Genomic DNA, 27662 nt, shown 5'->3' with positions numbered 1-27662 from the left:
AAATATTCAAACCTCGTAGTTGACCCTTTCATCTGAATTTCCTATTTGATTTCGTTCCGTTGCCTGTGTTCTCAGATAACACTTTACCCCAGCTTCTGCTTCCCTTCTTCTCCATCCTAAATCTATCGACTTCTTCCTCCCCGCTCCGGCACTTTGATGAAGTGACACTTTCCAGTATAACGCTGACTGCTGTCTGGTTGTTAATCACTGACCTCCATGGTACTTCCCCAACCCCCCACTGTCCCTCTTGACCGTCTTTAGTTTTACCTTAGGGAATCTCCCCTTCTCTGGCTCTGGCTCATTAATCTCACTTCTCCTCTGCACTTCTAAGATAATACTTTGGAACATTTCAATGGTGATTTTACTTTCTCTAACTACTAAAAGCAGATTAACCTCATCTTTAGCCTTTCGCCCCCCATTTTCTCTTTTCCTTTTCATGTAGGAATGGATCCCGTCCTGCGGGTTCAGTTAGCATTTCTAAATATAACTACCCCATCAATGCTGACCATCTAGGTCATTTCTGCTGCTCTGCCCCACCTCTCCAAGGAGAATCACTATATTCAATCAATGAAACACATTTTAATATATCTCAAGTCGAACAGATTTTTCTGTCTTTTCAGTACATTTTCTATTCGTTCTGGGCATGTCCTCGGGATTTAAATTCTCATGGCTGCTTCTCATCTTCTCTCCTTTCTGAAAACTGCATGTTTAATCAACCAAAATCCATACTGTTTCCTATTTCTAAATGACTTCTATTTTAGTCCTCTCTTTTCTGTGTCCCTTGCCACTGCTGTAATAAGGCTCCTACCACCTCACATTTGTTCTGTGAAGCAGATTCTTCAAAGGCCTTCTCACACTGAAGTTTCTCCTCATAGGGACCTGCCTTGCACACACATTGATCTTTCTAAATACTGCTTTGATTGTACTATGCATCTGATTTAAATACTTTCAATCAAATTGGAGCATCTCAGCCCAGAATGCACACTGAATATTCCTAATGCATTTTCTAGATTTCTTCAGCTGTCCCTCCCGTACCCTCCTCGTGAAAGCAGATCGGTTTTTGCATTAACTAGCACCTGCCTGGACTGCACCACCCAGATCTCCAAGCCCTCCTCCACGCTGTCACATCCTCCCCACCAGTCTGAGTTTCTCTCGAATTTCAAGACCTCAGTTAAGTACTTTAGTTTACTCTAACCCACACTGATCTCCTAAATTCTATATATGTAACCCTTTACATATTTTTCATATGAAACTATTCAATGCATGCTATGCTGACATATACAACTTACCTCAATTTTATTTCAGTGATTTTACTTGAGGAAATGTGTCTTATATTTTAGTCATATTAGCCAATTATTTTTAGTTCACTTTTATTGGTATTTTATTGAACAGCATACTTATTAATGAAACATAATTAAATAGCATGTCATTTCTTCAAAATCGATGTGTTATATGAGTGTTTATGATGATTTAATTTTGCATGTATTTTTAACTTGGTGGGAAAAACGTTTCTTTATCCCCACATATACCCAGTGTGCGCACTTACACACGTGCGCATTCACGCTTTGACTTAGACTAGCCATGCCGCCCTGAACGTCAATGTCTTCCCTTTTAAACTGGAGACCGCGCTACCCGTCTTTCCCATCTCACTCTGGGATATAAAGGCAGCTGTATACTATAGTAAAGATAGTATAACAGGATTTATCTAAGCAGAGCTGCTATGGAATAACAAATATCTCCTTGTGTATTTTTCTACACATGCATCTCAAAGATCAGTAAAATTCGTTTGATGGGAGTGCCACTTTAATGCTCGACGTCTCCAAATTGTCTGATATTATGAACTGCAACAAATTTCTTTTTCTTCTTTTAGAGCATTTCATGTTACAATTTAAATTTGCCACATTGAACCCTAGGTTTTAAATCTTCAGTATTTATTGTGGCTTCAAGTTGGTTTGATGTAGAGCAGCAGTGCCCTCTAGTGGCGCATTTCTTCTTGTTTTTATTTCCTTGTTCCAACTATACTGTTGACTAATTTATCATGTTCCTAGTGGTTTGTCACAAATTATAATCAGTCTTTCCAAATTTTTTTCCTTAGAAAAATATATCAAAACATATACCACCACGAGTTTAATTATTTTCAAAGTTTTAACAGTTTTTTTTATGTAACAATCATATTTCTACGACATTTTTGACAACTTTCCACCCAAACCATTTTCTTGCTAAATATTGTATAACTAGATATATAAAACTTTGTGGCTGCTTGTGAAAGTTGTTAAATTTATTCCGTCTATCAAAATTTTAGCCTAAAATTTTTATTTCCATAAAAAGGGAACAGCCTTATAGTAAGTCTAAATATGTATCCCCCACTACTAAGTTCCTTATAATAATAAATATATTCAATTAGTGATTCTCTTCCAGGCTTATTTAAATACCTAGGAAAATGAGTAGATGTCTATTTGCATTGCATTCAGGAAAATGAATATTTATCAAATATCTATTAAAGCTAGATGGTAAAGATATAATAATAAATATGTTATAGTCATAAAAAGTATTTCTCCAGCACTTGTTTTATTAAAATAATATTCCATGATTATTTCATTAGGTTCTTGAATATCAATAATCTTTCTACTGAACAAACGAGGTAACGAGAGGTTAGAAAGCTTCAAATGTGTTCATTTTAATGCGTTCATTAACATGTGTTTCATTTTTATGTGTTCTGGTCCTGGCATTTTGAATACCAGGACCAGAACCCTGTTAAGCATTCAGCATTTAAACCTTAAACCACCTGCCAATGTGTGTGATTTAAAAAATGTATAATATTTATAAACACAGGTAGACATACACATAAATAAAAAATGTGAAACATAATTCCATAAAAAGTAAGGTTTTTCAGTCTTCCCCTGAGGTTCATTGATTTTCAAGAAAGAACAGAGGAGAGAGAAAGAGAGAGAGAGAAACATCAGTTGATTGCCTCCCCAGCCCATGACCTGTGTCTTGCACTTGATCCTGCAACAGCTCTGACTTCACTAGGCAATAGGAATTTCACTGTAATCTTGTGGGGCCACCTTCACACTGGGACCCAACACTGACGGAAATGTTACGTTATACACAACTGTAGTCACTTTGTTACAGAGCCTTGAATACCCAATTAGAGTAAGCCACACCATTTTTAATTAATTCACCGTTCTATGTAATAGTGTTGGCTTTCAAGAAAAAAAGAAGAATGGCAATGATAGTGTATTCATTTCCTCGGCAGTTCTGGCGACCAGAAACCCGAAATCAGTGTCGACGGGCCCTCGCTCCCTCTGGAGTCTCTAGGGGAGGGTCCCCTCTGTGTCTGCCTTCCCTTCTCTTTTAACCAGTTCTTGGATGGAGAGCCCGCCCTAATTAATCGAAGATCTTCTCATCTCAGAATCCTCACCTTACTTATATCTGCAAAAACCTCTTTTTCTAAAGGAGATCCCAATGATGGGTTCCAGGTAGAAATGCCTTTCAGAGGACTGGCATCCAATTTACTACAGCTAGAAAAATAAGTCTCAAAAAAATTTCATATCTTCTTCCTGATTCTTCTATTCAGTGTAGCATCTCTCTTGAGAAGAATAGTAAACGGGTCATTGCTGGAAAGCATAGAGTCCCATATAATTAGTACAGAGGTAAAGATGAGTGTGATGTCCATCCATGACTTGCTTTTTTAACACAAAATAAGGCATGTGAGTACTTAGAAGATATAAAAATGATAACTAAAATAATTTTTAAAACTATAGTGTTTAGCACACTTTAACAATTCTATAAGAAACTATAACTTATACACTGAATATTTGTATACCTATGATGTCTGAGACATTTTCTTGTCAAAAAAGAGTCCAGTTCTTAAGAATCAATATTATAGTCATAAAATAACAAAAATTAAGTTTATAAAGTTTATTTATTGCAATAATTTTTAAAACAGAAGAAAACGAAATCTCTACTGACAAAGCTTTTTAATACAGCCATAGGTTTCTTACTAAAGGCCAACCACACAGTAACTCTTTCACATTAACTGTGTTACTTTTGTTTGGGGGGTAGGGAGTTAAGAGAAAAGAGCATAGACATTTTCTTTCTCTTGAATTGACCATGTCTAAAGGGAGAGATACAAACACACAGGCCAAAATTGATCTCTTAAAACTGTAGATGATCAATTATGGCCAGAGAAACATTTCTCTAGATATTTTCAATATCATGCTTTTGAAAGAAATCATTTTTCCATAAGGACTTATGGTTTAAAGGAGTCGTTAAGTTCTCAAGTGTCACGTTGTGAAGACGGTTTGTTTAAATTTTGAGCATCGCCCTTCATAAACCCAGTGTGTTCCAATGACCAGTTCATGAAATGTCCAGCCCTACAATGTCATGGCAGGTGAGTAATAACTGGACAACATTCTTGTTTTAATGTTATTTCCACTTCCTTTTAATATTATGCCCAAGTTACCTTCTTTTTTTTCCAAAGAGGAAGTGAAGAGGATGTTGTTCTCTGACCTCTGAGATGTTTGCCTGCGATTCAACGATGCTTTAACATTCCAGTCAGACCTAGCATTCATGTTACAAGTATTTCAAAAAGAATAGAGCTGATAGTCCGTGAGGAGTTATTAGTGTTGGTATCGCTTCAGGACTACTTGACTGCATAATTATAACGTAAGTCCTTCAAATAAAACCATCCTTTGTCAGTTTTAAGACTTCTTTTGAAAGCAGTTCACTTTATAATGGTCCTTACAAAAAGTAATGGGTTTCAGATACTTTTAATTTTATTTTATGTGTATGTGTTCCTGAACTTGTCCTTCCTCCCCAGGAGAATGAGAACCAGCTCGAAGCCAGTTTGGTATCTGATGCCTCAAGAAATGGCCCAGCAGAAAGAAACAAAGTAAAAAGAAATCAATGCATTTTTTCTTGGGATTTGATTTATACACACATTCAGACATTTCTATTACATTCCTATTCATCAAAACGCCTGCTGAAAACCTGCATGTTGAATACTCCTTCCATATTTCCACAGGAGGCTGAAAGCCACGCCAGGCATGGTGGTGCAGTGAGTGTTTTATACTTAGTGTGACTGTGGCTCAGCAGGAAGACACGGTAGGATGGTGGAGACATTCACTTCTTCACGACTAGGCATGTGAGTTAGCATCACATCTGACTCTTTATTTCCAAAAAAAAAAAAAAAATGTCTGCTTACAGCATTATTGCTAAGTGTTTGAAAATATAAGGTCTTTTATATACAATCAAGTGTGTAGTAACACTGATAAATGTGGTCTGTAGTATCAAAACATTTATATATATGTATATATATACATATGTGTGTATGTAGCCATCAAAATCATTGGTTACTGAAAAGTCAAGTGTGTAAAAGTCATGAATCAAACAGCATCCTTTTCATTTTTATGATGTAGTGAACTTTGTAAGGGCAGGAGTTCAGAACATGTGTTTTTCAAGAAGTATGAAAATAAGATTTGTTTAATATTTGAAGATTCCCCATTAAAACTGTACATGACTGGCTTCTCCTCACTGTACTGTGAGTTCAATGCAAATTACGCATAGAAAAATCACCGCCTTAAATATTTGCAAAACTCAGGGCATGAACACAATTCGCATCAGTTGTAAGCGTGCCGGCCCATGTGGGTCCGGGGCCTCTACGTGCCGCACCGGGCGCGGCAAAGCCAGGCAGCAGACCTCTGCCCCCTCCCCGTGGCGCCTGTTGCTGCTTGTCCGTTCTTCCTTGTCCTCCGACACCCTAATCAGAAGGAACAGTTCCCTTCCTCGTGCTCCCACTTTCTTTATGTCACTATCAAATGATATATTCCTTAAAATAACTTGTGTTTGCATATCTCTAAGGGATGGATGAGACTTTGTACCCACCCGCCCCCTCGGCCCTGGCACTCGATCCATTTTGCTAAGTTGCTGGGACTCCAACCATAATGAGCCTGATGATGTGTTTGTATCCAAACACTGCCTGTTAGCAGTTTCTGGATCTTGGGCAAGTAATTTATTCTCTGTGGAGCAAACTCTTAATCAGTAAAATTCGATGTTTTAACTAGAACTAAAATTCTGTGGCTCCAAGTTGTGAGCGCCTGAATAAAAACTGTGAAGGAGGAGCGGCGCAATTTCAAACCCCATAGAAACTTGGTCTTCGGAAAACATATTCATGCCTGAGAAAAAAAAAATATTTTGTCTTCAAAAAATCCCAGCGAAAATATGTATCCTTAACATGGGTGCTTAACATCAAAGGTCTAGTGATCATTATAACTAGCAGCTACATATGTAGTCACTAGTTAGCGCCGCCCTGAAGGCTAATTGGTTCGGGGAAGCAACATTTGATCATAGCTGCCAAGTGAATGTGATATATAATGACTAGTAAAACAAGCCCAGTGCAAACTTTCTTCCCACTGTTTAGCTGTAGTTTTTAGTGGCTGCCTACCTCCCCGCCTCCAGCTATCTCGGTGTCTCCAGAGCTCCTGAACCCATTTGCTTTCCACTCGCTGCTTGCCTCGCTGCCTGCAGCTATGTTTATAGATCCCAGAAGAATGTGTTCCCACCAATTACGGGAGAAGTTGTAGTCACAGTTCTGTGACACATCAGAGGTACAGAGAGCAGACAAAAAAAGAGGAAATTCCTAAAATAAATAAGATGAAAACAGACTCTGCTCGTGAGTCCCTACAATTAAGAGGCTGAGACGTCGGCAGAGGAAACATAAAAGCCACTTTGACTTTACAAGATAGATGATGTGATCTCTAAGATGTTGCCTCACACAGAGTATCGTGGGGATTTCTGGGGTGATAAATGCGTGTAGAGTTAGTGAAACTGAATGGTGAGAAAGGAAGGTGGGAGCACTGGAGAACTAGACTAATTCTTTCAGGCCCTTCATTGTGAGTCCCCCCAAGTTTTAGTTTTAAAAGGTTAAACTTCCTTTTTAAAAATCTCTTGTTAAGTGTTTATTTGGGCTACCAGAAACTATCTGTAAAAAAAAAGAAATGTCATGTCTTGATAAACATTATAATGCCCCTAAGATGTGAACAAAAATCCTAGAAATAAAAAAAATCTATCTTCATTTTCATTAAGATGATTATTGATGACTTATATGGACTCTCAGAATTTTAAAGGCAGAGGAAACTCTTGGCTATTGCACAACTACATCATTTAATTGATAGGAAACTGAAATATGTTACCTGGGGCGAAGGGTAAAAAGGAGCCCATCACAGTGCTCTGTTGAATATGGTAACCTCTTCATCCCTCAGTACTCTTGGTCTCCTTTACATCAAACTGCTCTTTTTTGTTGTTTTTCTAACTCATTGGCTTTTAATATTTTATTAACTCTATTTATTTATTGGTTATTGTTTTTTCTCCCTCGCATTGTAATGTATCCACAAAGGGAGCAGATTCCATTGTCTTTTTTGTTCATGAATGTATCCAAAGCATAGAGTGTAGTGTTAAGGCACAGTAAGAACTGAATCACAATGCTGAATGAATAATAAAGGAATGGCATAATTGATAGGAAAGTCCCTTAAAGAAGTCGGGAGAGAGAATATTCTCAGGCACAAAAATGGAAGAAAGATATTGTTAACAGTAGAAGTGGAAGGAACACTATAAGAATAATTGTGGCTATAGAGGGGGGTCTCCATACTTTACTATATAAAAATTGTTAGGTCTTTGTAGCCTATTATCCCGAATAAAGTGGATAGGCAAGTATATCAGCTAAAAGAGGTCATCAAAACATCATGGAACACTGTCCTCGAAAAAACTGAAGAATGAAAATAGATGGTGAAGAAGCAGGAACGTTCACCAGGTAGCAACCCCCCTCCAAGAAGCAGTGAGAAGACTGAAGAGCCTGAATGTACAGTGGCACCAGTTCAAAAGCCTCGTCTTTGTTTCCCCATCATTCGGGGGGCAGTTGTACCAAAGGCAGACAATCTGAAATAACAGAAAGCCAGGGCTCTCCTTTTTCCGTGTTGTGGAGATCAAAGGATACAGATGCCCTAATGAAAAGGACTGATCTGGTCTTGACACTGAGGGTTGTGTTATTGTCAAAGAAAATCTGCCCTGGATTAAGGAGCAAAACGATAGCTGCAAAGCTGGGAGCTTGTATTCAGGACACAGGGTGTTGAAATTTGACATCAGACGTGCAAGAGGTAAAGAAACATGGCTCAAGCTGACACCATCAGTGAAACTGAAGTGAGAGTTGATTATTTCAGAGTCATAACAATAAGTGTATCTAACTCATACTTAGGGATGTTGAAGTAATTCAACATAAATTTAAGAAAGAATTAAAAGCCGGAGACCGTTACCCAAATGTGTCTGGAGGAAATGGCCAATATACTATGACAATAAATACCAGCAGAGGGCAGTTTAACTATAGAGCTGGCACCTCAAAGAGAAAACTGCAGTGCAAGATGAAAAGAAAGAGTTTGAAAATAAAAATGGGAGACTAGAAGGAGCTGGTCCTTTCTCTGAAGATGGGACAGGAAAAGGAGCAGTCACAATAGAAAGTTTTCAGGGGAAGATGGTATTCTCGGGAGGCAATTGGGTTTCAGTTAAAATAAAAGGATTCAGAAAGTGCTCTGTGAAAACATTGAAGGGAGAGGAGTTTTTTGTTTTTATGTTGACTTTGCTTTGCTCTTCTCTTTGTGAGGGAATGCGTTTCTAGTGAGCATAGAAGGAATGATTAAGAAGGATGTTAATACAGGGAGGGGAAGGAGTGAATATAAACTCAAATTCAGTAAAGGGGATTGGTGACTTTTCTTGCATTTTATCTTTTTCTAGAGGGCAAGAACACTGAGATGTGTATTTATCCATGAATCATGGAACAAGAGTGACCTCAGAAGACAGAAGGTCACCTATCTTTTTGAGTGATGATTTGCCAGCTCTTTACACGCCAGAGCAGAAACTAGGAAGTGCATGTATTCTGCAATTTTTGTTCTTCCAAGTGTGTTTAGATTTGTTTTATGGCTATAAATATCAACTTTGGTAAACATATCACATGCACTTGAAAATAATGAATATTGTGCAAATTTTGAGTAGACTGCTTTATATGTATCAATTAGGCCAGTCTGATGAATATTTAATTCTCTTACATCTTTCTTTTGTATCACCTTGCCCTGTTCTATATGACCAGAAATGGTATATCCAGCCAGCCAGTCCCCAAACACCGAGTCAATGACAGGCTCTAAACTTATTTCCTCGTTCCTTCTCACCCAAACAAGATGGACGATATAGCCTGAGTCAATCAGATATTTCCTTTTTGTCTCTTCCTAACTCTTTGGTTTGGATCATAAAAAAGCTTCCTTCCTTCTGACCATTTTGTAATTCTCTGAATGGAGACTTTCTGCTTTATGAAGTGGTAAAATTTATATCACCTAAATTATCTTCTTAAATTATTTTAATAGTTTATATGAAAATACTTCAGGACTGTCCTTTTTACCATATTAAATATCTTTTTTCTCTGCCTGATACCTCTTTGCCAACACTTTGCCTTGTCACCTTTTTTCATGTTTTTGAGATATAATTGGCATATAGCACCCTATCAGTTTTCTGTGCCCAGCAAAACAATTTTAAACATGTGGAGTGGTCACCATAATACATCTAGTTAGCATCTATCATATAGTCACACTTTCTTTTCAGCTTGTGATGAGAACTTTTAAGATCTACTCAACTCTTCATTTGACAGATAAAAAGCCAGTGTTCACTTAAAAATGTGTTTTTCCCTAATTACCTGTGCAACTTTGGTTAAGCTGCTTGTCCTCCTTATATTACAATTTACCAGTTTTTTTTAAATATTAGTAAATAGAGTTTTGTGGGGGGTTTTACTGTTTTGAAAACAGTATGGAATTTTCTCAGAAAACTAAAAATGGAACTGCCTTTTAACCTGGCAATTCGACTGCTGGGATTTTATCCTAAGAACCCTGTAACACCAAGCCAAAAGAACCTATGCACCCCAATGTTCATAGCAGTACAATTTATAATCAAGAACTGGAAGCAACCTAAGTGCCGATCAGTAAGTGAATGAATCAAAAAACTATGATACATTTACACAATGGAATACTATGCAGCAGAAAGAAAGAAGGAGCTCCTACCCTTTACAGAAGCATGAATGGAATTGGAGAGCATTATGCTAAGTGAAATAACCCAGGCAGTGAGGAACAAATACCATATGATCTCATCTTTAAGTGGAATCTAATCAACAAAACAAACAAGCAAGCAAAATATAACCAGAGACACTGCAATTAAGAACAATCTGACAGTAACCAAGGGGGAGGTGGGAAGGGACAATAGGGGGGAAGGAGAGGAGGGTTTTCAAGAACAACTATAAAGGACACATGGACAAAACCAAGGGAAGATGGAGGCAGGGGAGGGAGGTGGGAATGACTGGGGTGGGGGGAGAGGAATAAATGCAGACAACTGTACATGAACAACAATAACATATTTTTTTAAATAGATTAATAATAAACTTTAAAATATTACTAAGTAGAGTTTATATATAGCTAAAATTAAATAATTCATTTTATTTCTTTTCCTGGGACAAAATAAGTTTCATTATGTTACCTTGTAACATTAAATTCTGCCACTTACAGTAGTTTAAAAACTTTCATTCAACACCAGAATCCGATGGCTCCCCTGGGGACTTCTCTAAATCATTTTTAAATAAAACAATATAACTATACAAACCCTCCAAGTGTTTTTGAAAGAACTTCCAGAGTTTTGAAAAGCTATGACACTAGCATGATCTCGAGAACAATATCTGAAAAAGAAGCGAGAAGAGAACTACAGATGTGTCTCATAAGCATATGTCCTAAACAAAAACCATCAAATACAGCACAATATACACAACAGATGATAGTAAATTATAACAAAGTATGACTTGTTGCAGGAATTCAAGAGAAGTTATTATTCATAAATCAATATTATCTAGTATGTTAATAGAATCAAATAGAAAACTATATAATTGTTTTAATAGGTGCTGAAAAATCATTTGACAAAATTCTGTATCCATTCATGATTAAAAAGAAACAAAATCACTTAGCAAAGTAAGAATAGTACTTACAGCCGTGGCTGGTGTAGCTCAGTGGATTGAGCACGGGCCTGTGAATCACACGATTGCGGTTCGATTCCCAGTCAGGTCACATGCCTGGGTTGTAGGCCAGTTCCCGGCAGGGGACCCACGAGAAGCAACCATACATTAATATTTCTCTCCTTCCCTTCCCCTCTAAAGATAAATAAAATCTTTAAAAAAAATAGTACTTACAAAGACCTATATCTAACATTATACCTGATATTAAATATTAAAGCTTTTTACATTGATGTCAAGAATTAAAAATTAAAAATATATACTATCATATATTCTACATTGTACTGAAGGTTTTAGCCAGTATAATAAGGGAAGAAAAAATACACAGGATCAAAATGAGAAGGAAATAAAACTGTCATTATTCACAGATGAAAAGATTATTTACACAGAAATACCAATAAATTAGCAAATGTACTGAATACAAATCATTATTTTTTAGAAGTTTATTGACATTAGGCATGGATACAAACACATAGAAAGTAAAATTTTAAAAGGTACTCTTCATAATAACAATGACATATCTAATCAAATTACAGTTTTAACAGCACGTGTGTAAGAACTCTATATTAAACATAAAAACGTTAATAAGATAAAGAATACTAAGTTACTCAATATATTGAAACACTCAGTATTATAGGTAATGGTTCTTCCCAATGCGATAAGAAACCCCTATGAAAAATCTCTTATAGAAAAAGTGACTATCTGATTCTAAAATTTATAAATGAATGCAAAGGGCTAGAATAGTTAAGATAATCTTAAAGAATGAAAAGAAAAACAAAAACATGTACACTTACAGAGAATTTATAAATGTATAGTAATTGAGATGCATGGTGAGGGCGCTAGGCAATGAAGGCAGAAAATAGATAATGGGAACAGGATGTAGAGCACAGTCACCCAGACACATATGTGACCACCTTAATTTTGAAAACTGGCTTGACTGTTGTGAAATAAAGGAATTCTACTCAATAAATAATGCTAGATCAATGGGAAATTTAATGGGAAAACTTTATACCTTGATTTTCACATCACAGTATATATCAAAATATACCAGACAGTTTGCATATCTAAAAATGAAAGTACGTAAATGAATCAATGCATAAATAAAGATACATTTCCAAAAAATATTCCTGAGAAGGATAGGTATAAGGTTAGAAGGAGGTTTGTAACCTATTTTCTCCCTTTATTGGGAACACCTGACAAAGAAATGATCCTATCAAATCACCTGGCAATTTAGCCACTAAAACGATGTACTGGTAATGGCATTGCTAACACTTCTCATGTTAAAACGAAAGCAGAACATGTTGTAACGTAAGACCTAAAGGGCATGGGGGGAGGGGCGAAGCAATGACAATTTTGGACCTTCTGAAAGACTAGACATGTTTTTAAATACTGCCTCTGCTCTCTGAATTAATAATTTGGCAATGGTTACATTTTTTTAAATTGTATTACATCTCACTTGACAATTTGACTTATTTGCCAGCAAAGATGTCTTAGTCCACCAGGTAACCAATCCCTTCTGAGAATACGTAAATGTGTTGTGTATAGTCTCACAATGGAACACGGCATAGAACGAGAATGGACAGTCTACAATTATCTGCAACAATATTACAAACATAGCTTCAAAAAAAAGTGACAAAAGGTACACAATCATGTATATGATGATTCCAGTCATAAGTTCAAAATTGTTTAGTTAACAGGATTAGTTCATATTTTGGGTTACATGTCAGAACATTGTTCATTCTTTTTTTTTCTTTTTTAATAGCATTTAAAAAAATATTTTATTTACTTAGCTCCAGAGGGGAAGGGTAGGAGAGAGGGAGAGAAATATCAATGTATGGTTGCTTTTCGTGGGTCCCCTGCCAGGAACTGGCCTGCAACCCAGGAATGTGCCCTGACTGGGAATCGAACTGCGATAGTGTGGTTCACAGGTGCTCACTCAATCCACTGAGCTACACCAGCCAGGGCAGAACATTGTTCATTCTTAGGGTCCGTTACTGGGTGTGGACACAAGAGGAGCTTCTGGGGCACTGGTTACATTTCTCTTTTGGATTCTGGTTATGGGATTAGAAATAAGACGGGAGATATTGAAGTTGAATGCAGGAATGAATGACTTCCTACATGGCCACCTCTTGAAAATTCATCCAGTTTTATGTGATGATTTCATATTTTTGTATGAATATCATGCTTCAACTTAAAAAAGGATTTTTTAAAAAGATCTAGAAAAATGAGGTGGGTTGTCAATGATAACACAGTTCCTTTAATTAAAAAAAAAGGCCAAAATAATACCCAGGCTCGTTCTATCATTTTTATTATGCACACACACATGAATATACATACAGATATTAGACAAACACACACATCTTTAAACAAGGTGAGTACTAGCAATGTTCTAGTAATTGTGATGAGTTTGTCAACAAAAATAATGTGCTAAATAAATACAACTAAATGGGAAAAATTACACAGAACACCTTTGAAGATTTGCCCTGGGTTTCAAAAATATCCTGATATAGCAAATATTAAAACAAAAACTCTAATGCTAGAACCAAAGGACAAAACCACAAACAGTTGCTAAACACCAGAGTGCAATCTATTGTAGTTGAGAAACAGACCAAGGTACAGAGAACTTAACTGATAACTGTAAAAGTAATAAATAACAATGACAGGTAACGACTACTTGTGCCTTTTCCCTGTTTGACACTCACGTTTTGTCTTCACTCAAGTGTGCTTTGATTAAAATTAAAAGAAATAAAAAATATATACGCAGAGAAAGTTCTTTGTAAGAATGGCAAAGGACATTAAATATTATCAGTAAAATATTAATACATTTGATAGCGATGTGGAAATTTTGTAATGATTCTAATGAGGTAAAACTGGGATTTCTCTGATTAAATTACACATAGGTAATATAGTTACTAACAGTACTAACCACAGCTGTTTCTAAAAATTGACTTTGTTATCTGAGACCCAAGACTGTAGAGACAAACTAAAAGTTTGGTGAAAACCAGGCAAAGGGGTTTTAAATTTTTTATGACTTTTCCCGAGAAAATAGATCTATATTAGTTGTTTTAAGAGCATTAGGATTAGAAATGAGACAGGAGATATTTAAGTCGAATGTATGAAAGAATGACTTCCTAGAAAAATAGTGCATCTTGAAATGACCAATTGGAATAAAGTGGTAAGTATTCATCCTTAAAATAAAAAAATCTAATTTACAAAAATCCAGGCAAGATTTTAAAAACCTTTTCATGTTAACATGCGTTCGGATATTTATTTATTTATTGTTTATTTATTTAGGGTTTGGATTTCGTGGAGAAATGAGAAATACATTAAGGCACAGAAGATTTAAACATCCTTCACTCTGGCCTTTAAAAAATATCTACACAGCCCTGGCTGGTGTAACTCGGTGGATTGAGCATGGTCCTGTGAACCACAGGATCCCGGTTCGATTCCCAGTGGGGGCACATGCCTGGGTTGTGGGCTGGTTCTCAGCAGGGGACTCGTGAGGGGCAACCGTACATTGATGGTTCTCTCCTTCTCTCCTTCCCTTGCCCTCTAAAGATAAATAAATAAAATATTTTTTTAAAAAGTATCTACACAGTATACTTTCCTTATAGTTTGAAATTCTATTACTTCTCCAATATACACTCCAAAAGACATATACTATATTTAGAAGTGTTAAAATATTGATTTGAACATATTCTTTCTGCAATCAAATTTATAGGGATGTCTTCAAAATCAACATTCAAATTGGTTAAGCTCAGTTTATCAGTTTCTTATATTGTGATTCAAATTTATTAATATGAGTAAGAGAAAGTGAATATAATAAAGTGGAAATGTCATTTTACTTAAATACATTTAAAGCAACTATGAGTGCAAATACATACTCATATAAATTAATATTAAATTAAAATTATAACTCATAGATCAAATTACATCAGCACTAATAGAATTTCTATAGCTCCGTGAACTAAAAATTATTGTATAAGACAAAAATTATAGTATCCAATTATATCTGAAGAAAAAAGTGTTTAATTTATGAAACGACTATTTTCTCAAAGGTTGCCTTCATTTTTTTTCACTTTTCCCCACTGCGTTTGATTAGATAAACTAAGATTAATTTTTACAGAAACCAAATCTGCCCTGTGGTTATAAAGCCTTGAAATGGCCATTGATTAAAGGAGGTTTGCGTTGCTTTGCCTGCTTATTACTGCTACATAAAATTTAGGGAAAGTTTTAAGCTAAAATAGGAGGAGAGAGTCAACAATATTTGAGATAACAAAGGAAGAACTTTACTAGCAGAACTGTACATGGGGCTGGAAAAGTGGTCAAAATTAAGACTTGCTTCTTTGTTTCATCTGGATAAGAGATATTTATTTTATAATCTATCTTCTTTGGATTTTATTTTTGACAGATTGATGATTTGAATACAGTGCTTACCAGGCAATTCTTCCCCACTCCTGCCCCTGACATCAAGCATGTATCAGCAAAAGAAAACATTAGGGAACAAGATAGATAGTTCTACAAATGAAATTATGTGTCGTAATAAATCATACCTTTATTATTTGATTTATGAGGGAAAATGGGTTATAGATACCAGTTATACAACCTAATGAATTATAATGATAGAATTAGTTGGAGATTGAATCTATAAATATGAATATAATTTTATTTTACCCTCACAACAAAGCCACTATTTTGTAATAAGCAAAAGGAAGCTCAGGACAGTCAAAAAATGAATTATATTCAGCTCACTAGTGATCAAATAAGGGAGGCGCTAGTAGCAGTGCTACTTTAGAAACAGGAAACAGTCTCAACAACATTGGGTAACTTTCCAGAAGCCATGATTTCAAGTGGTAGAGCCAGGATTTGAATCTTGGTCATCTGACCCCTAAATTCACTCCATCGGTCATTGTTCCCTGCCTCTTCTCATTACAGATCTCTGGCTTTAAGTTTGACTCCAAGATAGTCAGGCTTGATTGAATTCTATAAATGGAACCGTCGGTGACTCATGATGTTAATGAGAACAAGTTATATTTCCTTTTGTTCTTCATTATGCTATCTTCCCGATAAGTGCCAGTCATTTTAAGAATAATGACTGGATAGGTAACCTCCACTGACCCCTAGGAATACTATAACAAGAGCACATGAACATGAGGTAAGAGTTTATGTCCTTTATCTTGTTTACTGGATTTGAGTTTAGCCTTAAGGAAGCAGAGTCATGAACTTAAATCCCATCTGAGTCACATAAATTCTGTACATTCAATAGATACCTATTGTCCTAGTAAATTTAACCTAGCCATTTTTTTCTGACAAGTAAATAAGCCTGGTCACAAGGAAGGCAAGATGAGAGCTGCCGATAGACCAGCATCATTACACTGGCAAAAGAAGTCAGAGTTCGTCTGTCGGTCCAGTCATTCCATCTGTTATTATACACTGAAATTGGAGGTTTGGGTAGAATTTAACCCCAGTTAAAACTGAGAATATGTTACTTATGCCTTCAAACTTTTGTACATGTGGAGTTTATGGCATAATTCCATATATCTCACATAACCAGACCCGGTTAGATTAGAGAAAGCCTACCAAAATCTCTGAGCGATGTATTGTAAAACTGTCGTTATCAACCTACACCACCACTCAAAAGGGTCAGCACAATACTTTCCAAGATTTGTAACCACCCATAGAGAAACTGGATGGAGAGGCTTCCCAGGACATGGAAATTTCCGGGTAAAAACCAGCACAGCCATGCACAACCTGGAATGCTTGGCTTGGGTACTATTTTGATAGAGGGTTGAAAGAGCTAGAGAAGTCGAATGTAACTAATTCTGGAAATGAAAAGAATAGAAGCTGTAGAGCGTGGCTAGGGCTGCCTTATCCACAAAATGCCACAAACTGGGTGGCCTAAACAACGGAAATTTATTGGCTCATCTGTCTGCGGGCTAGAAGTCACAGATTAAGGTTTCAGACCATTACGTTCTTTCTGAGACCTCGCCCCTTGGCTTGCAGACAGCTTGCTGTCTTCTTTCTGTGCCTTCACAAGGTTGTCTCCATGCAGGCTCATGTCTGTCATCTCTTCTGTGCTCAAAGAGCCTCTTATGAGAGCATCAGTCATATTGAATTTTAATTTAAAGCATCATTTTAATTTTATTTTCATTTAAAAGCATCATTTTCACTTAATCATACCTCTAAGAACCCTATGTCCAAATAAAGTCACATTATGAAGTACAGGAGGTTAGGACTTCCACATGTGAATTTTGGGGAAACATTAATATACGTGTAAAAATAATAATTTGCTGAGCCAGCCTTAAAGTGGAGTCAGAGCTGCCAGCCCAGAGGACTCTCTTGCACACTTTGTGATTCCAACCTTTGGGATGCTTTGAATGGGGCCTAAAGCAGCACTGTGTCCTGAAGAGCTATTTGCAAGCATAACAAAAAGTCAGAAATTATGATTAAAGGACTGAAGACTCCCAGAATGAAAATCAAAAACAGCGCTTAGAAATAGACTCCTATGTTACCTTATGTTCATCAATAGAAATGCCTTCCTTCTACTAATGCAATTGTTTCTCTTACCTTTCTCTTAAATACCCCTTGCCTTTGTCTCTTAATCCAGACACTGTTTGACTATTTGGGCTTCTGCCTGAATCAGTGCTTCCCAAGTAGCTAGTCTCTCTCTCTCTCTCTCTCTCTCTCTCTCTCTCTCTCTCTCTCAGCAAATGTTTCTTTCCTCTCATTTTGAAAACACTTATTTTTAAGTGAACATATGAAAGCAGTACACAGAGAGCAATCAGAGTAGAAAACTGAAGCTAGTGATAGAAGATGATGATAGATAGGTAGATAGATAGATATAGAGATAAAGATATGGTTCTAGATAAATAGAGATATAGATATACAGATACAGAGTTAGAGATAGAGATACAGTATATACAAATATCTATATATTCAAAGGAGGAGCTATTGAAAGAGAAAAATAGTAATTTTACAGTGGAGAACCCTTATAAAAACTACATTAACCAAATAATGAAGTTAATATTATCAGTAATTTTATGCATTTTTATCAGTAATTATCAATTTCTTTATCAGTAATTATCTATATTATTAGTAATTTATGTCAAAATCATGCACTCCTAGAGACTACACACGTAATGAAATCACTTCCTCCCTGTTGTATTCTTTCCAAAAACCCATGGGCCCAGTCTAATCACGAAGAAAACATCCGACAAATCAGAACTGAGGGCTATTCTATACAGCTCCTGGCCAGTATTCCTAAAATCTGACAAGGAAACAAACAAAAAAAATAGACAAATTCTCACAGACCAAATGAGATTGGAGACACATGAAAGTAAACGCTGCGTGGTACCCTGAAGTGGGTTCTGAAGCAGTGAGAAGACATTTGTGAAAAAAGTGGTGAAATACAGGTAACTATAGAGTTCAGATAAAGCAATGTACCGATGTTGATTTCTTAGTTTTGACAAATGTACCATTATTGTGTATATAATAATGGGGGAAATTCACTGAGGCATACATGCACCAGAATTCTCTGTATTATCCTATAAATATAAAATCATTGCAAAATAAAAGCCTACTTTTTAAAATGGTAGCCTAGAAGATGGAATAGACATAAATTAAACTTAATGCAGGGGAAGCATAGCATAGGCATTATTTACTTTGCCACTCAACTCCATTCATTGCCGTTCCCAGAGAACCCCACCACAGTTGGGGGCGGTAACCACATCGCCTCCATTCTTAACCATGGGGGGTCGAGTCTACCCACTAACAAATCTTAAAATGGGCATGTAATTTCAGCTAGGAAGTCTAAAACATTGCAATGGCTAGGGTAATTAACTCAGGAAGAATGAGCCACTCACATATGGTGCATGGTTTTAATAATAGTCTAGAGCAAAGAAAGTAAACCTTGTATTTTTGCAAGATTTGAACTTCAATAAATGTATTCTTGCATCTCCTAGAAACCAAATACCATGATTAAAGTCACTAAGAAAAATAACATCAAAAGTGACCAGCTACATCTTGTGCTTGTTGGTTGAACCCAACATGACCCGAATCACATGAATCACTTTTCTCCTCCATTTATGCTCATACCAGTTTAATTTTCATTTGGGTACTGGCAACCAAAAGCTTTAAAGATTAAATGACATCTATGATAACAGGCTCTGTCATTTTTATGCACTTTGTATCCACTGATTTAATTTTTTTTTACTTCTAATTGTTAGTGCAAATCATAAGAAAAATGTAGAACAGCCTGGGGTTCAGTGGGAGTTCCGAGATGTCTGATTAGGGACCTAACTCTAATTCACATCCAGCCTCTGGGAGTGAATCGTGACTGGTACAAGTCAGTGAATCTCAAGCATAAGAGTACATCACAATTATCTGCAGGGCTCATTCATCTTCTGCAAACTGCACTGCCAGAGTCTAATTGGGTAGGAAAAGGTCTGGACTGGAGAGTTTGGATTTCTAATGTGTTCCTGGAGATGACACTTTGAGAAGCATTGGTCTAAGCACATAATACTCACCTTTGGTCCTCATTACTTTCTGTGACCCAATGAGGGGCACTCCAGATATGTTTTCACTGTCTGAAGAAAGATGCAGGGTAATAGATTCCCCTCTTCCTAGTGTTTTGCTTCCCATGTTGGACATAATGATGAGAGAATGTGATGCTTCAAATGGCCACAACCGTAAGGGAATCAAGATGAAAAGCCAAGAGAATTACCAGGCTACCTATTCAATGCCTCGTGCAGTCCAATGTGCCTATTTAATGACATGAGCAGCCCTGGGACTGACTTTTGTCAGAGTTTTTGATATGACAAACAAATCAATGTCATTATTATTATCAAACCATGAGTCAGGCACTATGCTACTTTTAGCTAATCATTCTGCTTGGAAATGTTTACTAATGGCCTATTGTAACTGATATATTGTGGAAATCATTCTTCTGACTAGAAGGGTGTTGGTGTAGCACAATTTGCTTTAAATCCTAGAAATGCACTGCCCAGAGCACAGTTGCTTGAACACAACAGATGCCCAGTAAATATCTTTAGGTTTAATGATAAATGTCCCAGCAGTTTGGCTTCAGTATAAAATAGTTTAAAAGTTTTAAGCATGCAAAAAAATTTCATGCAATTTCTCTTATTATTTAACCAAGCTGATCATAAAAGTCACTTGTTTCTTCTTAATATTATAGTTCATTTTCTCTTTTAAGAAGTTTCTAACTCCCACAAAGATTTGAAATGCATTTTCCACCACATATCTAAAAATAGTTTAAGAAGGAGGAAAATCTGTGGTAGCAGTTTGAAATCATATAATAATGCATGCTAAAAATATGGAGGAAATGTATCTTTTCTTGTCAAGGACTGTTTATAAAGCCCACTTAAGAGGGCATTATTTCTCAGGATTTTCTAATGCCCTCAGTCAGCAAGTTAATAGAGAAGAATACTAAGAAATATGATTCAGATAAAACCATTTATGTCATATAATTTTTTTCATATATAATTTCTTAGTGCTCTGGATGTCCCTGTAATTCAGACTTGCACATATAACATCAAACACTTCTTTGGCTTCCTTGAAACCCAGTATAATAAAATTTTCATTAATACTTAACTTACCATAGTCTGTACTACCAAGCCTGTGGCAATTATTGTAGCATTTTTTTACATTTACGTCAATGAAATTAAATCTTACACTTAAGAGTTATTAATAAGGATAATAATTTTGAGTGAGAAAATAAAATCTGTACAAAGTCCACAAGTAATCATGTTAAAAAATTCAAAAGCCCAAAGTTCAAACTACTACAGCTATAACTCAAACTAATTGTTCCTGTGTTTGTATTGCACAGGCTTTGTCCTTAAAACTTCAGCCCTAGTGAACTTGGTAAGACTAGCAGTTTTCAGCCTAATACACTATTATCATTTATTCAAAATTACCCAAAGAAAGATGATTTTTAGTATTGAAATCTCCTTTTTCCTTTTTTTTGAAATGATTGAGAGACTAAGTATATTTTTAGTGTAAGAAAATACTGATTCTAACTAAATACTAATTCTAACTAAATACTGATTCTAACTACTGGTTCTCTGTTTTTAGTTCTTTTTTCACTTTACAATAGCAAACATTCTGGAGACAAGCTTTTTTTTACCTAAATCTTTGCTTCAATTCTGGACGTTGTTAAGATTTGACTGACTAGAAATAATACTTTGGAATTGTAATAATTAAATGAAATTAAAAATTGACTGATCTTTCTAATGGATTGTTACATGAGGCCATAACAATGTACAACCTCTATGGGAAAACAAAGGAAAACATTTAGGTTAGAAATAATGCTACAGTTGTAAGGGTCAGTATGACAGGGAACACTCACATGGAGACACTCTACACCACTGTCTCACACCTTCTTAGTCCAGGTGGCTATGTGGTCCCATCGTACTCAAGGAAGTAGGTATTTCAGGGAGGCTGCTAAATTCATCATGACTTCAATTTTCTAAGAGCGCGTGCGTTCCGGTGCCTATGTCTGTGCTGCATGTCTTTTGCTCCCCTGCCACAAAAGAATGAAATACAATCGTCTAGCCTGAGTCAGATTAGGCTAACCTGACTCCTTCTCCCATTAAGAGGAAAACTGGAACGTGTTGGGAACCACTCTGCCTGGTTTCAGGAATTGTAACTGCCTCCCATGGCTAGGGCTGAGAGAACAACCTCCAGAATGCGAGCCACTAAGGAGACGGAGCTGGTCCCCTGTCTCCAACATTTGGTCAGTTAGTCTGTGACAGGTATGACCCCTCAGAGGAGGGGCAACCTAAGCCAGACACGATCACTTGGGAGGCCATCATGGAAGGATTCGGGGGACTGCAACAAAGAGGGAGTAATGGATCCTCGCTTGCCCCCCAACCCCCACTATTCTGACATAGCCCAAGTCCCCATTTCTGTCTGGGAGAAGCACTTCCTGGCTCTAATCCATGTAAGCCTAAAAACCTATGACTGGGAGGGTGGTGAAGCTCTTTGCTGGAAAGGGCAGGTTCCCCAGGTGATCAGGCCTAAGAAAGAATACGTAAAATCCTGTGAAACCTGCTTTGTTTAGAATGCTCTCATTTAAATGATAAGGGTCCAAGCAAGAAGTTTGTTCCTCAAAGTTTTATGTCTCTTTAGCAATCTGACCCTGACTGAGAATAAGCCCTCATAGTTCTTTGAATGCTATCTATTGTTTGATCCTTCCCTGTATTCTTGTGCAAAATGAACTCAATAAAAGCCCCTTGAGGAAGGGGCTCTTGGCCCTTCTCCTTTGAGGAACTGGCCACTTTTCCTCCCCAAGCAGATCAGGTCTTGGCAGTATTACTTTCATTCGTGAGGGACGGGAACTTTGAGGGCAAAGTTGCCCCCACAGGAATGGAGGTGGGGAGGTTCTAGCACTTTCACGCATCCTGAAAGTGATAGAACCTAATTACAACTTTTGTTGCCACAATGAAGTGTTCATGAAAACTTGCTTTGGGTATCTAGAACTTTCCTCATTCCTGACCTTCCTAGAGCCTGCTGATATAGCTTTTCTTAGCTCCATTGCAAAATCCTTTGTGTAGATCATGACCATGACAGCTAGTTCACATACCGTACATCATTCCACAAATAGACATAACAAAATGTACACCTTTGTTTATATCTATATCTGCCTACCCACCTAACCATCTATCTCTCTGAGTATATGGATGCATGGAAAGCTGATAGACATATAGGTGGCATATCTATGATACGTGGGCACATGGATATCTATATATTTCTACATGGGGATATATTATATGGATAAGTGGCTATATATAACACTTCATATTATTGGATTATAAAACTATATAAAGGGCTCACATTATAAAAAGGGCTACAATGGACTTAAAGAAATGCCCCTGTGAAAGTAAAAAGCCCCTGACCACACTAAAAAACTTACGAGTCACTGATGTGCAGTGTCTGTTTAATGCAACCTATCTTTTTAATATCTATTTTTACCAATAGACTTGGTCATGTGTCAATGAAACTTACTAAATAATTATGATATGGGTTCAGTAGGATGGCAGAGAAAAATTAGAAGTGAATTTTCTTAAGATGGATTGTCTTAGGTATAGTCAGTGGTACAACTCATTTAATTTTCTTTATAAGAAAGAGAAGTTGTCTTATCTGGTCCCAGGAGCTGCTACTAGAAAAAGTAAATTTATTAAAAATATTTATGTGAAGAATAGATAACCTAGAGAGGGAGTAAACATATATACACATACATTAACCCAACATGCACATATATTTACAATAAATACAGTACAAGAAGGTAATGAAAATAATACAGGATTATTGTTAGAAATGGCAAAGTCAGGCCCATTGCTTGCTCCTTCACGTAATTGTGGGGTTCTGTTTTGATCAACCTAGCAAGCTTTTCCTTTTTATAATCAATACAAATGAATGGCTTTGGTCATGATTATGGAGACAGCCTTCAGACTTTATCAATAAATGTAAGGACACTTCTAAGGGTCATAACCACAAAATGCACATTTTATAAAATAACATTCTATTAAACAACTGAGCCGAATTTTAAAAGAAATCATACTTCTTTTTCCCTTGGTCAATGGCCTCTCTTATTTTTTTATACAGATATTTACTCAAAGACAAAGAGAACGTAGTACTTCGATAAATCCACCTCTGTTTAACAAGTTTCCAATTTTTACGCTGCAGCAGAATCTCAGCTTTAGATAAGAGCACTTTATTATTCCATTCAAGTCATTTATTATCTCTCTCTTTTGGGACTTCCAGAATCACGTTAGGACCGAAGCCTCAACAGACTCCTTATTATAGCCTTTGAAAATGACTGTAGTAGAAATTTATTCGAACAACTTACGTCTCATAGACTTATCACAGTAATCACATGTTGTATTAAATGAGTTTTATGAACCTTATATGTTATTACCATGCCTTCACATCTAACTGTTTAGAATTCACACTTTCAGTGAGGTCATTGACAGTGCAGTGTAGTGATTTTCAGCCTGTGTGCCACGGGACTTTTAGAATATGCAATACCGGACAATTTAGTCAGGGGCACTGACTAAACAAAAAAGTCAAATAAAAAATGACAACAGCCAACAAAACAATAGCCATCCAGTGTGAATGAATCAAAATCATAACTATTTTTTGTCAGATCAGTAAAAACTGTAGCATATTTTTGGTGTGCCGCAGAATTTTAGTAATTGGTTTGTGTGTGCCATAAGGTGACCAATGTTGAAAACCGCTGGACTAATGTCATCACGCAGTAGCTTTTCTTATTGCCCCAATGTCACACATTTCCGTTTCTTGATCTTAACATTTATGCCATTCCTTCTCCTTCTCCTTTTCCTATGGAGTTACTGTACTTGACATTTTGTGTATTATTCCTATTGCATCTCTGGGCATGTTCCCTCTTCTGAATTCTTACTTCCTGTCATAAACTGCTTTATTATCCGTCCCGTTTCTTGTTTTCTTTGTGCTTATGCCAGTCATTTAGGGTTATCCAATACTTTATTTACTGTGGCATTTTGTCAAATTATTTTGAGCTCCATTACTCAAAAATCATGAAGGTAATGCAAACTGAGCCTATTAAATGTTTCCATATGTACCACTCTTTTGTCTCTAAATTTTCCCACTGCCTTGTGTTCTGCATTATTAAAAATATTATTAAAATATTTGACTACCTGAGGTGACTACCTCATATTTTAGAAAATCCATCTCTGGCACATAACCTACTTATTTAATATCAAGCTAGTTTCTATTAAGATATGGTAGACAAACTATGAGACTTGTTCATTATTTCTATCTCCTGCCTCTCTTTTTAGAAAGAGAGGAGAAGAGAGGTTTGCTGTTCCACCTCTTTATGCATTCATTGCTTGATTCTTGTATGTGCCCTGACCAGGGACCGAACCCGCAACCTTGGCATGCAGGGACCATGCTCTAGAGGTACCCAGTGAGGAGGAGTCCAGCCTCTTTTTTCATTGAGAGAGAATATTTGTTAGTGATACAAAAATAACATTGTAAGCCATCACTCGTAAAGGGGTGCTACTCACACAAAGCTATGTGTTTATGTTTAGACAATTTGTGTACTTGATTGTGTACTTCTCTTCTGAATGATATCTACTGCCAGAGCAACTCCTGATGGAAGGAATCTCATCTTTAAAAAAAATAGATTATGTTGTCTTTCCCTGGGATGTTTGTTTTACTTCCCTCTTTACCACTTTGCTTCATCCTGCTGTCACACAACGGGACCATGTCCATAGTGTCTTGTCCTTCGCTCTGACACCACAGGAGAACCACAGTGATTTTGTTAACCTGTTGACCAGCCCACCTCACATTACTAAACGTATTTCACTCTCCTCTCCTGTTTTTAAAACACATGGCCAGGTTGGAAAACCCTTCTTGGCTTCTGCCAAGTTGGGAGAAATGTAGCAAAGATCGACTGGAGCAGACAACTTGCCTTGATGGATACCCCTCGCATATGAGCATGGAGACTTTTCACCCTCCACGTGGTTTTGCCATTTGAGTGACTAAGTTTTGCTGCAAAAATCTCAATAAATATTATCATTAAGTCTTCAAATATATGTATTACTTGTAAGACATGTTTAAGACACTGTATCTATGCCATATGCTTGCTTGTTGCTGTATGCTTATTTCTGCACTACGTGTTTGCTAGCTTAAGCAAACATGACTTGGCCCTTAAGAAACATGAAAAACATCACATTATACTGTTTTCTTTCAAAACCTAAAGTCTGAGAAAACTGTAGTTACTACAGGAATTGCAGAGATAGAGATTTAGATCCTTTACTTTTATTTGCTTGCTCAAGATGTTAAAAAAACACAGCAGCTAAAATAACCACAAGAATGGTAACTGAATACTGGAGCAATTCATCTTATATAATAGCAGCATAGATACTATAGATGGAAAAATAAACAGTATATGCATACATAAACGAGGTTAGAAACCTACAAATAGAATATTACATTGCTTTGTTTGTATCAGGAACAGCCTAAATTGTTTTGGGAAATAACTTGCAACCTTGACACAGTTCTGTTGAACTTCAGACTATTGAAACCCAACATTTATGCCCTTGACAGCAAGAAAAATTAATTCCATCTCTGCTCATTCACTCTGCAGTTTGCTGCTCTGTAGAATGTGGTGTTCTGGCTCCTTTTTTCATATATCTATCATCCATGGGCAAGAATGACTTAAGAAGTCTTTAAAAAATGATCCTAATTTATATAGACCGTTCTACTTTTTGACTCATCTTTTTATAGACACAAAGATTGGTTTCCTGGAAAATTGTTTTTATGTACTTGGCACTGAAATATCTATTGCATATAGATATATTTCAAATTTTTGATACAGAATTTTGAGCTATTTGGCTTAATTTTTTTTGAAATGTCAACTATTTAGGATAATGTTATTAATCCCCTGTACTTCCTGTTCTTTAATATTCCCCTTTCTCTCTTCCTAAGGCCAGTAAAGTTTATCACTACATATGGGTAACTGCATTTTTAAAAAAGGAAACTAAAGAAGTCATGCAGCTTCCAAGTGAGATATACACAGAATCAGTGGGCAAGCCTTGTCAATATAAAAGTACATTATAAATAATTTTGACACTTTAAGCTGTCCTTCTACTGCTTGTTTTATATACATTGATTGCCTTGCAGAGTACCACAGAGAGCGTATTTTAGTCTGAGAAACACCACTTGGCAATATTGAAATTTGTAGTTTTTAACCATTTTCTGCTATATTCTTAAAACTTAACAAGAACAAGAAAGCTCCTAAAATAGCATCCTACAAATTATATGTAAGATCTGGAGTTGTAAGAAAAGAAGAGCTGAGGATGATTTGAAGTCCTAAAGAAAAGCTGGGGGGAAATGGAGAAATGAAGATAATTTAATGTGGTTCCTTTAATATCTACCACTTTCTCTGGGAGAGGACAGACGATATTCCTCAAGTAATCTTCACTGGTTCCAGAAAGTAGAACCATGACTGTAATAGTTTTGTTGACCTGAAAATTTGCTAAAACACTCAGCTACCTTTCTTTATTTTAGACTCAACCAAATAACACAAATAAAAGCTAGAAATAATTCTCTTTCTATATGAGCTTTCAGGTCAATTGAGAAAATTCAGAATTATTTTTCTTATGGGTAACATGGAAAAATTAAGTTACTTTTAACTTTAATAAAAATACAAGACTATGCTGCATTTGTAGAGATAGTATTAAGTACTGAGTCTGAGGTAGTCTTATGACTAGCAGAAATAAAACTAATTACCTAAAATTTTACAGCTTATTTGTGTCTTTTCCATAAGATCATAGAACAAAATTTATAGGAAACTCTCCAAATTAACTCTGCCCATGAATAACATTAAATCCCACCAAAATCTATTATACATGTGATTTTTGCACTACCTACTTCTTCCCTGTCTTTAATCAATATTTAACTGTTATAAAAATATTATAATCATAGTTTATATGAGAAGAAAGAAAACATAGATTCAGATAGAATTACACAGTGATTTACTAAACAGGTTCTAAAATGTTAACATTTTTCAAAAAGT

The sequence above is a fragment of the Sturnira hondurensis genome, unplaced genomic scaffold, assembly GCF_014824575.4.
Source record: "Sturnira hondurensis isolate 20B ecotype Veracruz unplaced genomic scaffold, ASM1482457v3 Scaffold0008710, whole genome shotgun sequence".
Taxonomy (NCBI): Eukaryota; Metazoa; Chordata; class Mammalia; order Chiroptera; family Phyllostomidae; genus Sturnira; species Sturnira hondurensis.
This window is presented reverse-complemented; position numbering follows the sequence as displayed.